Genomic DNA, 13,343 nt, shown 5'->3' on the forward strand with positions numbered 1-13,343 from the left:
GAGTGCCAACCCATCGCAGGGCACACACACACTCTCATTCACTCACGCAATCACACACTACGGACAATTTTCCAGAGATGCCAATAAACCTACCATGCATGTCTTTGGACCGGGGGAGGAAACCGGAGTACCCGGAGGAAACCCCGGGGAGAACATGCAAACTCCACACACACAAGGGGGAGGCGGGAATCGAACCCCCAACCCTGGAGGTGTGAGGCGAATGTGCTAACCACTAAGCCACCGTGCCCCCCCTTATTCCACAGCCTTTTATTTTGTTTTCTAAAAAGTTCCAGATTTCAAAAAGTCCACAATAAAAAAAACAGTAACCCAGAAACGTCCAATAAAAACAAAGTCCAACCCTAGTCCTCTGACATTGTGTAGCAATGCACTGGTAGCTGCTCTCCATACCCAGTCTTTGGGCCCAGTGAGGAGTCTCTGTATGAACTGGAGACGGAAGGCTGTAGTTCTTCTGGCTAACTGGACCAGTCGCTACCCTCCTTCCTATTTGGTCTGATGGAGGACACTCTGAGGAATCCAGTGTAGACCATCCCAGAAGAAGTCCAATAGCAGGGCCTGGATGTTTGCTAGCAGGTTTGGCAGTAAATCCATACATGCCAGCTTGTGTCAGAGGGATGACACGGTGAGGTTGTTGATGGCCAGCGTTTGCTTCCTCTAGGACATCCTTGGAACCAGCTGCTTCCACCAGCTCAGTCTGCCCTCTACAGTGCCTGTTCCCAAGGTAGACATCCAAGTATTTAAAACCTCCTCTTTTACACACTAAGCCAAAATGGCTTGACTTTTCCCCCAGTTGATCTTAGCAGAACATAAAATATGAAAGTCATTTAAAATATCAATTAAAACATTGACACCTTTCTGTTAGTTTACCAAAACTACTAGGTCATCTGCATATGCTGAGAGGCACAGTGAAGCATTGCTCTGTGAAATGTTAAAACCAGAAAGATGAGATCTCTCTCTCTCTCTCACTCACTCATTTTCTACCGCTTATCCGAACTACCTCGGGTCACGGGGAGCCTGTGCCTATCTCAGGCGTCATCGGGCATCAAGGCAGGATACACCCTGGACGGCGTGCCAACCATCACAGGGCACACACACTCTCATTCACTCATGCAATCACACACTACGGACAATTTTCCAGAGATGCCAATCAACCTACCATGCATGTCTTTAAGATGAGATCTCATTTTATTAAAAAGTGGTTCAATTGCTAGGGAATACATGCCTGACAGAGAACAACCTTGTACACTCTAAAAGGGGCACATAGACCACTGTTAACCTTCAGTACACTCACGATTTCACTGTACAACACATTGACCATGGCTATGAAACCTGAGTTGAACCCGAAGGTTTCCAGCAACTTCCACAAATATCTTCCACAAATGCCTTTTCCTGATACAGGAAAATCAGACGTCTTTAAGCCCGATAGCCTGGAAACATCCAAAGTTTCACAAATTAAATGTACATTATCGAATATGGACCCATCAGACACACAGTACATCTGGTCCTGGTGAATAAGTTGCTTTGTTACATTAGTCAGTCTTAAGGCTAATGCTTTTGAGATCAGATTGCTGTGCACAGCAGCGACACCGGGCGCCAGTTCCTCGGGTCTGTTGGGTCTTCCTTTTTCAGCAACAGAGGGAGCTCAAAGGGAACTGAAAAATGTTCATGCTGTCCCGTAGGACATCCAGCACATCCTACCCTATTACTGTTCAGAATGCCCTGGCACCTGGCACCTGTCCATTCTCCTAAACATGGTTCTTAACCACTTTTCCTGGTTCTTAAGTAGCACCAAAACATTGCTGGTCTAGACTTAAGAACCGCTTGTGTCCGGAGCTGTGGGCGGGGCTACTGTTAGCGCATTTGATAATGTACCTTAAGTATACTATTGTTTAATACACTTTTACTTTACTGCAATATGATCAATTATCAGCACACATGATAGTAGGTAGCTACATGCTAAGGCTAAGGTTTTTCTGTGTTAATGATAAAATAACGTTATGTACTTTCTCGATTACAACCTCCGTTTATACAGATTACATGGAGCTGCACGTACACGTTGGATCCGCCGCGTTTGGGTGTTAATGTAGGTTCACAAAGCCATGAGCATTAACAGTAAAGTAACATCCGCCATCGTTGTTGTGTTTGTGTTTGCTGCTGCTGTGCTAACATTGCTGGGACACGTGACACATATACAGTGACGTCAGACTCGGCTCTGTGGCGGCTCTCTAGCCGGTGGAAAGGCAAACCAGTTTTTAGAAGGTTCGCCAGTGGTGCTCTCGCCTGTGCTGAGATTTCTAACAGTTCATTCATTTTGACTTTTTTTACTTTTAAAGGCTTCAAAATCCCCTCGAATTCCAGTGGCCTCCAAATGCTGGAGTTCTTCAAGCAAAAGCTTTCCAAATCAATGAAAGCTCCTTCCTATCTAAAATGTTTGACATCATGTAGAAACGGGAAAAAGTCATCCATTGCCACATTCTTCTTACATTTAGTGTTTTTTTTTTTTTTAGTTGTTAATGTCCTCAGCTCTGTCTAAGTCTGACACACAGTCATCACTATCTGATTCTTTCTGCCAGCGCAGACAGCTCCAGCACTGCACCAGAAGCCACTGGGCTTTTCCCAGTTGAGGACGAGTGTCATGAACGCAGGATAAAACAGACCCAAATGCAGGATAGCAAAATAAACAGGGTTTAATAAGAAAAGAAACACGAAACATTAACACAAACTCAAGACAGGACGAAACAACCAAGACAACAGTATATTCCGCGCTGCACAAGGCAACGCGGCACAGTTAAATAGACAATGATAATGACAATGGGCAACAGCTGTGTGGAGATGGGAGGAGCAGAGAAAGGCGGGGCATACACGTGACGAGGAACATAAACGAATGCACATCCGGGCTGAGTCCTGACAACGCCTTTCTTCCGATTCAGCCAGACACAGCTTCTCCCGTCTGGTTCAGCCAAGTATGGCATCTCCACGACCATTTCAGCTGACCAGGGCTTCTACGGGGTTGCTGCATCTCCAGTGGGCTTCTGGGCTGCAGTCTGGGCTTGGGGCTCACTCTCCTTTGCTTCTGGTGCAGCAGCAGCTCCGGGGCCCTCAGCAGCTGGCCTAACTGAAGTCACAGAGGGAACGACCCTAGCAGGTCCAGCTGCATCCAACCACGGTCGATCAGAGACACCGGGGACACTCTGCCTCTCAGGACAGGCCCTGTTTTACCACATTTAAAACATTTCATGTCAGCATCCAATTAAAAACAGCATTCAGCTTTGCCACACCTTCTTTAAGTATCATAAAAAAACATTTTACAAAAGACCAAAAGACAAAAGACTTACATCCAAGGGAGATTTTCTTAATGGGGAGACCAGACACCAGTCCCGAGCCAATTCTTTACCAATTACTTTGTCTGTATTAAAAGGAGGGACATTAAACAGTATCACTTGTTTCGCTGGAGAACTGAGGGCTGAAACTAATTTAAGTTCATTGTTAATCTTTATGCCTTTTTGAATCAGTTTTCCAACTTTCTCACCATTATTTATCAAATCAAGGACTGCACTGTTCATACAAGATGACATACAACATCACTTTGTATTTGGATCCTCCATCGCCATGTTTGTCTGACATGCTACTCACACACACACAATCGTACACACACACATTTACATTTACATTTGCAGCATTTGGCAGACGCCCTTATCCAGAGCAACGTACTGTACAAACGTGCTTTTATGTCTCTATTATTGAATACATTAACATTTATTCACGAGGTTACAGACGTAAGATACCACGTGACTAAATCACTGTTCAAAGGTTTTTTTTGTTTTGTTTTTTTTACACACATACAACAAACATTGAAGGAAGTGCTAGTTCAAAAGAAGTAGGAGGTGAAGAAGTACAGTATGTCTGAACAGAACAGAACAGAAAAGAGTTTTGTAGTAGACTTACCTCTTACCCTGAGAGATGGTGGGGCCAGTCGAGCAGTGCTCGCAGCTCTGAGGGTGCGAGGTGTAGTACTGTACACACACACACACACACACACACACACACACACGCACCTGCACACACACACACCTGCACACACAAGCACACACACACAGTTATTTCCTCATGCGCACAATCACACAATATATATAATATATCCGAGATGTTTGAATGGAAAAAAATTGCGCTTAGTGCACAAATTGATAAGTTGCCAATGGCTCTTACACGCTCCACACACCACACTCACTCCTGCACCATGCATGAGGAGAGAGAGAGAGAGAGAGAGAGAGAGAGAGAGAGAGAGAGAGAGAGAGAGAGAGAGCAAATGGAAGGAAAGATAGAACGAGAGAGAACGAGATCTTTCAATCTCTCACTCTATCAATAGTCCTTGACAAAATGATTGTGATACTAAGAAAAAAATTAGGTTTGCTCCTGTTTTGTCATGTCGATGTTTACTATTGAATGTCTTTGTCATGTCTCACTCCACAATGGTGTTAATATGAAGCTCAACTAGGGACAATATATTCATGGAAACATGTCAGAAAAAAGGGTTCATTTTGTTTCCACACAAATGTTTCTATCTTCGAAGTAATCACTGATATCAAACCCATTTCTGCTTTCTGAGATGCAATCATTTAAAAATTTAAGGTGTTTATCCTCAGCCACTAAAATTCTGTGTAAGATTATCAACAGAGTAAAAAACACACATCTCACACTGAAAGCCAACAGACTCCTGACTCACTTTAGATCAGACTCACAGACAGTAAATCATTTATTTCTTTACACTGATTGTCCCAAAATGCCCCGTAAGTCCATTTCTATTCCTCTGGGACAACGGAACACCAGCGTAATGGTTAAAAAAGGTTAACATGTTTTGTCTAATACGTGAAGGACGTTTAAGAATGGAGACCAATCTATGGAACTGTGTATAAACATTAATATTTATTTACTGGTTTATTTAAAAAGGACAGTTCACATTAATTAAACATTAGTGTAAATGCATTAGTGTTAGCTGAAGGATATTTCTTTCACCTGGACAGAATGTCATCCTAATGAAAATGGAAAATGATCACAATTGCATTATAAACCACTCTCTCTCACTCTCTCACTCATTTTCTACCGCTTATCCGAACTACCGCGGGTCACGGGGAGCCTGTGCCTATCTCCAACCCATCGCAGGGCACACACACACACTCTCATTCACTCACGCAATCACACACTACGGACAATTTTCCAGAGATGCCAATCAAGCTACCATGCATGTCTTTGGACCGGGGGAGGAAACCGGAGTTCCTCGGAGGAAACCCCTGAGGCACGGGGAGAACATGCAAACTCCACACACAAGGCGGAGGCAGGAATCAACCCCCAACCCTGGAGGTGTGGGGCGAACGTGCCCCCCCCCCCCCCCCCCATTATAAACCATCTAAAATAAAATAAAATAAAATAAAAAAGCTTAAAAAAAAAACAGCAAATATTTAAGAAGAAATCTTTTTTTTTTTTGGCCTGTGGGAAATCATCTAAACCTGTGATTTGTAGCTGCACTGCTAAGGAAAATGAATCAACATGTGTGCAGTGTAACGGAAAATATGTAAATGTTGTGTAACTGATGGAGAAAGAAAGTAGAAAGAAGACTTGTTTGTCGTGCCATGGTCAGATCAGAGGGAGCAGCTAACCAAGGTCAAGTGAACAGAAGGAAGTAGCCGATGAATGCTTTTGTTATCCTATAAGGACTTGTTTGCTTTTCCTAAATCTCATGGCTCGTATTCGTGAGAATTCTTAGAAATGTGTGCATGTCCCCTTAAAATTAATGAAAAGATCTCAGTAAAGATAAAAGTTAATTATAAAGCATCTTAAAGAGCTCATGAGGTCAAAAAGTGTTAGGAGTTGTGAGGAGGACTTTTAAGAGGATTAAGAGTTTCTTTATCAGAGGAGAAAATGAATAAAAGGTGAAGAGGGAGAAGAAATGTGTTGTATACACTATTTAATAACAATAATAGTGAGTTAATAATATGATACAGATTAGATCGTGTAGGGATTATTTTTGTAGCCAATCATATTAAAGATAACATCTCAGACACAGCAGAAATCCTACCAGTGTGTCATTTTGAGATACTCTAACATCTCTGAAACAGATCCAAAATGCCACAGCAGCAGAAATGATATAATTTGTCTCTATGACATTTCTGCTCTGTATCAGAGATGTTTACATTTACACATTTACATTTATAACATACAGATGTTAGAACATCTCTAATACTGTATTATCGGTCACGAACGTAATCCCTACATGATGTGGCCTTAAATATCTTAACATGGAGACAAAGTCAAGGCTTATAATAGACCAGAATTTAAAAACAGTACTATTTTTTTTATTAGACAACCAATCACAGGCTTCAAAAGAATGTGTCATACCTACAGTAGTAACAGGGACAGCCCCACCTTAACAGGAAACAGGGGTATTATTAAAAGAAAATAACAAGACCGAATAAACACGGGGAAATTCTGAGCAAAAATTCAAAAAACAGGAAACTTTAGAACTGAACAGAAAACAAAACCTGGAAACAGGAGGCACACAACTACAAGGCAAAAAAAAAAAAAAAAGATTGCAGAAATAAATTGGAAAGGTCATTGGGGAGACATGAGTACAATTGTGCAGAGATGGGAACAGGTTAAGGATTGAGAGATGCAAAACACGTCACATTTCACTGTCTTGTCGGTCTTGTTTGTCTTTTCCTGCACTGTCTTGTTTGTCTTGTCCTGCACTGTTTGCACCAGGTTGCACAGTTCCACTTTATGTATCTAGGACTAACTTACTACAGAATGTCCTTAGCCCGGTCTTTGTTTTATGTACTGTAGCACCACAATCCTGGAGAAACGTTGTCTCATGTCACTGTGTACTGCAACAGCTACAGTATATATGGTTGAAATGACAATAAAAGCTTCTTGACTCTTGACTCTTGAACAAATAAAAGGCACATAAATGACACAGGAGATGAAAAACAGGCATGATGTTCAGGCAGGAAATAGTCCAATAAAACCCCAGAAAATCCCTCTCCAGCCTGCCAGAGGGAGCCGTCACCAGAGTATGAACCACTTCCATGTCAACCTTCCACTTCTGGAAGAGCAGACATTCAAACGATTGTCTAACGCTAGCACGAGGGTGTAGCGCTTGTTTGTCTCTGGTACTTATTGTCTGTTTGTTTGTGCTACGTTTTGCAGTTTTCTTTATTTTTTTTGCCTTGTGATTCGGTTTTGTTCGTATTGCTGACTGACTCCTCGTTTTTATTCGCACTGTGCATGTTTTCTCGACCCGCTTAAGCTCTGTGATTTGGCATTGTTTGCTTGCCTTTCTGTGAATAAATCTACACATAGACCAGTGTGCTATTTTTACAAGACTTCCACCGCAGCAGTCACAACTGAGAGTTCACCAGTGCTGTGGTGCTGATATACTACAGTATAAAGGGATTCACCAAGTGGAGCAAAAACGACTCAAAATATTTGAGAGGAAATAAAATAAAAACTGCTCCTCAGAGTTTCACCTCTAACCCGCGTCACCACAGAGCCGCTGGCTTTGTTTTACTCTTGAAAATCTATTATTTAAAACTCCACTGCGTTAACGTCTTCACATACACTTCACATGGCAGGTTGGTGGTGATAAATCCTCGAGTCGAAGCGACGGGTACTAAAGCGTCAATCTCAGCGAGTATTAATCTTCAGATCACCTTCACTCGCTCGTCTCAGAGCCGAGAGGACGTTTTCACATGTTCCCATGGCGACCCATGGTTTTCATGAGTCGGATATGTTTTTTGGACAAAAACAACTGCTTTCTTTAATAAAAAAAAAAAACGTTTATATATCTTTCCTTAATAAGAGATTTGATATTAAATATCAAACCTGAATTAATTTAATCCTAATTCTAGACATATTTACATTTACAATCTTAAAACTGGATTATTCCAGATTATTTACTGGATTATGACAGATAATTTTGCTTTAATAAATAAACTGATGAAATAAACAATAAATGATGGAAATCTTATTTTAGAAATTTTAAGTATGGAACAAAAAATTCAAATTACGTATAGAAATTGCTTAATAATCCTTTGTATCTTTAAAAAACATCTATTAAAAAGGAATTTCAGCTCAATTTGCCTTTTCAAATTTAGAGATTTATACTTTTTTTTTTACATTTTACATTTTATCCATTTTTTAAATTGACGTTAAAATGTATTTACTGTTTCCTGGGAAATCTTTTATGATAATTATCTATGCTATTGTTAACTTTGTTTTAAAAAACAGTAATAGTCTCTTAACATATTAACATACATAACATTAACATTTATAAATTTTTTAAAAAAAAAAAATTCTACATAATAATAAAATTAATACAAGTAAAAAAAGTAATAAAAGAAAACAGTTTGTAAAATAATACTAAAATTAAAAAAAAAATTCAAATAATAATAATAATAATAATAATAATAATAATAATAATCATAGCATAAAAGTTAACAGCGTCTTTTAAAATACATATAAAGAATTTTCTTTTGCAATAAATATACATTTACTGATTTTGCAGATGAAAGTAAGGCAAATTATTGAGGTGATTTGGTATCTCCGTTGGTGCGCACTGAACTCTGAAAAACAAGGCCTTTAAATTGGCTTCTCCTGCTGCCTGGAATAATTTGCAGCTGATGTTGTTTAAAGTGATTTTAAATGTCTTATGAACAGAATCATCTGGCTGGAGATGTTCAACCTGATCGAGTTATGTGCTCGAATGGATCCTCTTCTTAATGTACGTTTGATTATATTGTAATTTCCTTCATTTGTAAGATGTTTGTGCGCATGTTCGTGTCTGTGCTAATCTGTGTTGCTGCCTATCCTGGAGAGGATGTTCATGGAAAAGAGATTTTTAATCTCGATGTGTTTTTCCCGCTAAAATCAGTGCACATTAAAATAAAATATAATACAATAAAAAATGTAATAAATAAATAAATGATCCATGTGTTTTAAAGGCAGCAGTATCATTTACAGCATGTGACAGACTCTCTTGTCCAGAGCGATGTACAAAAGTGCTTTTAAGTCTCTATCATTGAATACATTAACTCTGGTTCACTAGGTTACAGACTTAAGATACCATGAGCCTAAACCACTGTTCAAAATTTTTTTTTTGTTTTTTTTTTACTTAATAAATTTATTCTTTATTTTTAAATACAGCAAACAGGGAAGGAAGTGTTATTTGAAGTGTTTCAGGAATAAGTCTTCAACTGTCATTTGAAAATAGCCAGTGACTCATCTGTCCGGACCCCTAGGGGAAGTTCATTCCACCACCTCGGTGCCAGGAAAGAAAAGAGTCTTGTATTAGACTTACTTACCTCTTCCCCTGAGAGATGGTGGAACCAGTTGAGCAGTGCTGGTAGCTCTGAGGGTGCGAGGTGCAGTGCGAGGAATGATGAGGGCTTTGAGGTAAGCTAGTCCATTTTTGGCATCAGTGTTTTGAATCTGATGCGTGCAGCTACCGGAAGCCAGTGGAGGGAGCGTAGCAGTGGGGCGGTACAGTATGCGAGAACTTAGGCAGGTTGAAAACAAGTCATGCAGCTGAATTTTGGATCATTTGCAGAGGATAAATTGCGTTCATAGGTAGACCTGCCAGCAGTGTGTTGCAGTAGTCCAGTCTGAAGATGACAAGAGAATAAACAAGAATGTACAGCCTGTGTGGACAAAAATGGCCGAATTCTTATGTTGTAGAGAAGGTACCGACATGAGCGAGTCACATTAGCAACATGCGAGAAAAAGGACAGTTGAGTGTCCATGGTTACCCCAAGGTTGCGAGCTGTGGCTGAAGGGGAGATCAGATTGTTATGCAGGGATATTGCAAGATCGTGACCTGGGGATGAATCACCTGGGATGATCAGCAGTTCAGTTTTGCTGGGATTGAGCTTTCACTGATGAGCCATCATCCACGATGATATGTCTGCCAGACATGCTGAGATCTGAACAGAATCTGTGGTATTTAAGGGGGGGAAAGAGAAGATAAGTTGTGTATCCTAAGCATAGCAGTGGTAAGAGAACCCGTGTGAGTAAATAACTTTACCAAGTGTGAGTATACTGGGAGAAAAGAATAGGACCAAGTACTGAGCCCTGTGGGACACCAGTGGAGAGTCTGCAAGGAGCAGATGTCACTCCTGTTACCTGATATGAGCATCCTTCCAGGCAGGAAGCAAACTATTCTGCCAAGACTCCTGAGGGTGGACAAGAGAGTCTTGTAGTTGACCGTATTAGCACAGTTTTGTTGAGTTCCGATATCAGAAGCTATTTCTGGAATTTTCTGGAAACAGCTTGTTCAATGAGAAGCTTAATGCTGTGTAAGATTTGGTAGCTTAGTGGTTCAAACCCCGGGTTCACCAACCTGCGACTTCTGTGCCCCTGCATAAGACCCTTAACCTTCAATTGTATAAAATGAGAAAGAAAAAATAATACTTTGTCATTCTGTATAAGGGCATCTGCTAAATAATCCTGTAAATATTCACTGTAAAGTTAACAGTAATTTACTAGCAGCAGCACAGTTTACAGCTTAGAAGAGATAGTATATATATCTACAGAATATCTGCTGTTCATTTGTACTGTAACTTTGCACATTTGTCTTTAAAGTTTTTTGGGGGTTTTTTTAACAGATGTCTGTATGTTTTCAGTGATACACCTTAAATTTTGCACTTTTTTGTTGAAATTTTGGTGATTTCACGGTTTGCGCGTTTGCCTCAGACCTCCATGTTTGGGTTCTACTCCTGCTTCCTCCATGTGTTTCAGGGGTTTCCTTCAGGTTCTCTGGCTTCCTAGTCCAGCCCAAAGACATGCCTTGTAGACTGATTAGCATCTCTAAATTGTCTGCAGTGTGTGAATGTGTGTGATGTGTCCTGTCCCCATGCTTTGTACCCTGAGTCCCCTGGAATAGACTCCAGGTTCCTTGTGAGCCTGTGTAGGATAATCGCTGCATGGTGGTGTTGGCATTTTGATCTTTAACTTAACTTTGATCCCTAACACTCAACTAACAAGCAACTCATTTTTAATTTCATTCTTTTTTTATTACATTTTTGCAGACATCAGGGTATTAGCACAGTTGATTAGCTCAGCTGTTCAGAGAATGAGATAGGATGCTTGTTAAGAGAATTTACATGAAACAAATAAAATGATGCAACAAAACCCCCACCCACAACCCTCCCATGAGGCCCAACGACAAACAAACAAACAAATAATAAACAAATATAAATAAATAAATAGATCTAATAGAATGAATGAATGAATGAATGAATGAATGAATAAATAAATAAATAAATAAATAAATAAATAAAAGGTCTGGTCAAGTAGTCCTCTAATAAGGCTCTCCACATATTACTAGTGGATTCTCAAAAAATCCCAGTACAGGGCTCCAGATTTTATAAAAGTATCTCCGTGATCCTTTGAAAGAGTATCTGATGTTTTCAACATGGACACATTACAATATCTCTCGTATCCATTCCTCGCACAAGGTTGTGAAGTCGATGACACCGCAACATGTTGTGAATGATACAGCTGAAGCAGCGGGAAGGTCACGGTGGCTTAGTGGTTAGCACGTTCGCCTCACACCTCCAGGGTTGGGGGGTCGATTCCTGCCTCTGCCTTGTGTGTGTGGAGTTTGCATGTTCTCCCCGTGCCTCGGGGGTTTCCTCCGGGTACTCCGGTTTCAAAGACATGCATGGTAGGTTGATTGGCATCTCTGGAAAATTGTCCGTAGTGTGTGATTGCGTGAGTGAATGAGAGTGTGTGTGTGCCCTTCGATGGGTTGGCACTCCGTCCAGGGTGTATCCTGCCTTGATGCCCGATGATGCCTGAGATAGGCACAGGCTCCCCGTGATCCGAGGTAGTTCGGATAAGCGGTAGAAGATGAATGAATGAATGAATAAGAATTCTCACCCCTGCCAAAAACTCTATGTATCCCACAATGCATTGTGTTTTCTGGTGTTTTCACTGCTCTGATCTCATTCTTAAGAATATTGTTTGGTTGCAGCATTTACAGCATTTTTTAAAGACGGTCAGTCTAATTTCGGCTAATAAATGCATTAAAAGTCTTGTAATTTAACAAATATTCTGGTGATATTTTCTGTTAGGAGAAGTGATTTATCATTTAGATAAGGATCTCGCAGTAACAGGGAAGTTTACAAGAAAGAAAAGATTAGCTGGTGATGGAACAACTGTTTTATAGCTGCTTAAATGCAAGCCATAACAGGAGCTAACTTGTTACTTAGGCATTAAATGTAACATTTAATTACAACCGTTGTTTAATTACAAACAGTAAGCAAAATGAAGTCATATAAGAGGAAGCAAGACTGGTGTACTCTTCTAGGAAAATAATCAACTCTAAAGCTAAATTAATAGCAGCTTTCACATGATCACCTCTTTGGTGTTATTATATCCTGTGTAATAACTGGACACGGCCCGAGACGAGATGCACTCGGGTCAAACGGTGAGCAGAATTCGGCTCGGTTTAATATCCCTAATCTTTCCTCACACATGCTGTCTCTTTATTAAAAACTGTAATGAAGTGAACTTTTCCTGCTGAGTCGAGGACTGAACGGGAAAACGGGTCATCGTGACTTCTGGGTTTTCTTCTTCACTCTGAAATGTAATAAAGCCACATCTAATTTACTGAAGATTTGCTTTGTTGGATGTAAAAAAACAAACAAACAAACAAACAGTCAAAGAAACAAAAACACTTGACAATTATGATGATCTATCTCTCTCTCTCTCTCTCTCTCTCTGGCTGTTTATTTATTTAAATAAGAAATGAATTACAGAAACTTTCGTTTACATTCTGAATAATTTGCATCTATCTATCTATCTATCTATCTATCTATCTATCTATCTATCTATCTATCTATCTATCTATCTATCTATCTATCTATGCCAGAAATAAGTACAGAAACAGTAGTATTTTTATTTGCATTCTAAACAAAGGCAGATTTTCATTGTGACAACAATGACAACTATGCTAATCTATCTATTTGTCATTTATTATTATATCTGTCCATTTATTTATTTGTTTATTCCTTTATTTACAGTATTTACCTAAATTCCTTTTTGATTCCATTTCCATTCTGAATAACAGTAATATTTTATGACGACAACAATGACAACTGAATGATTATGATGCAATAGATCTATCTATCTATCTATCTATCTATCTATCTATCTATCTATCTATCTATCTATCTATCTATCTATCTATCTGTTTGCATGTCTATCTATCTATCTATCTATCTATCTATCTATCTATCTATCTATCTATCTATCTATCTATCTATCTATCTATC

At 39.7% G+C, this 13,343-nt stretch overlaps 1 long non-coding RNA gene across 1 annotated transcript; it reads right to left on the reverse strand.

Annotated features, from left to right (window-relative positions):
- Positions 1–3,081: 3,081 nt before the first annotated feature.
- LOC132842881 (uncharacterized) lies at positions 3,082–3,987 on the reverse strand. The gene is made up of 3 exons (XR_009648082.1): positions 3,971–3,987; positions 3,354–3,424; positions 3,082–3,228 (listed from the first exon to the last, which is right to left on the reverse strand). It is a non-coding gene; the product is annotated as an uncharacterized LOC132842881 (long non-coding RNA).
- Between the last annotated feature and the right edge of the window lie 9,356 nt (positions 3,988–13,343).

Source organism: Tachysurus vachellii, chromosome 1, assembly GCF_030014155.1.
Source record: "Tachysurus vachellii isolate PV-2020 chromosome 1, HZAU_Pvac_v1, whole genome shotgun sequence".
NCBI lineage: Eukaryota > Metazoa > Chordata > Actinopteri > Siluriformes > Bagridae > Tachysurus > Tachysurus vachellii.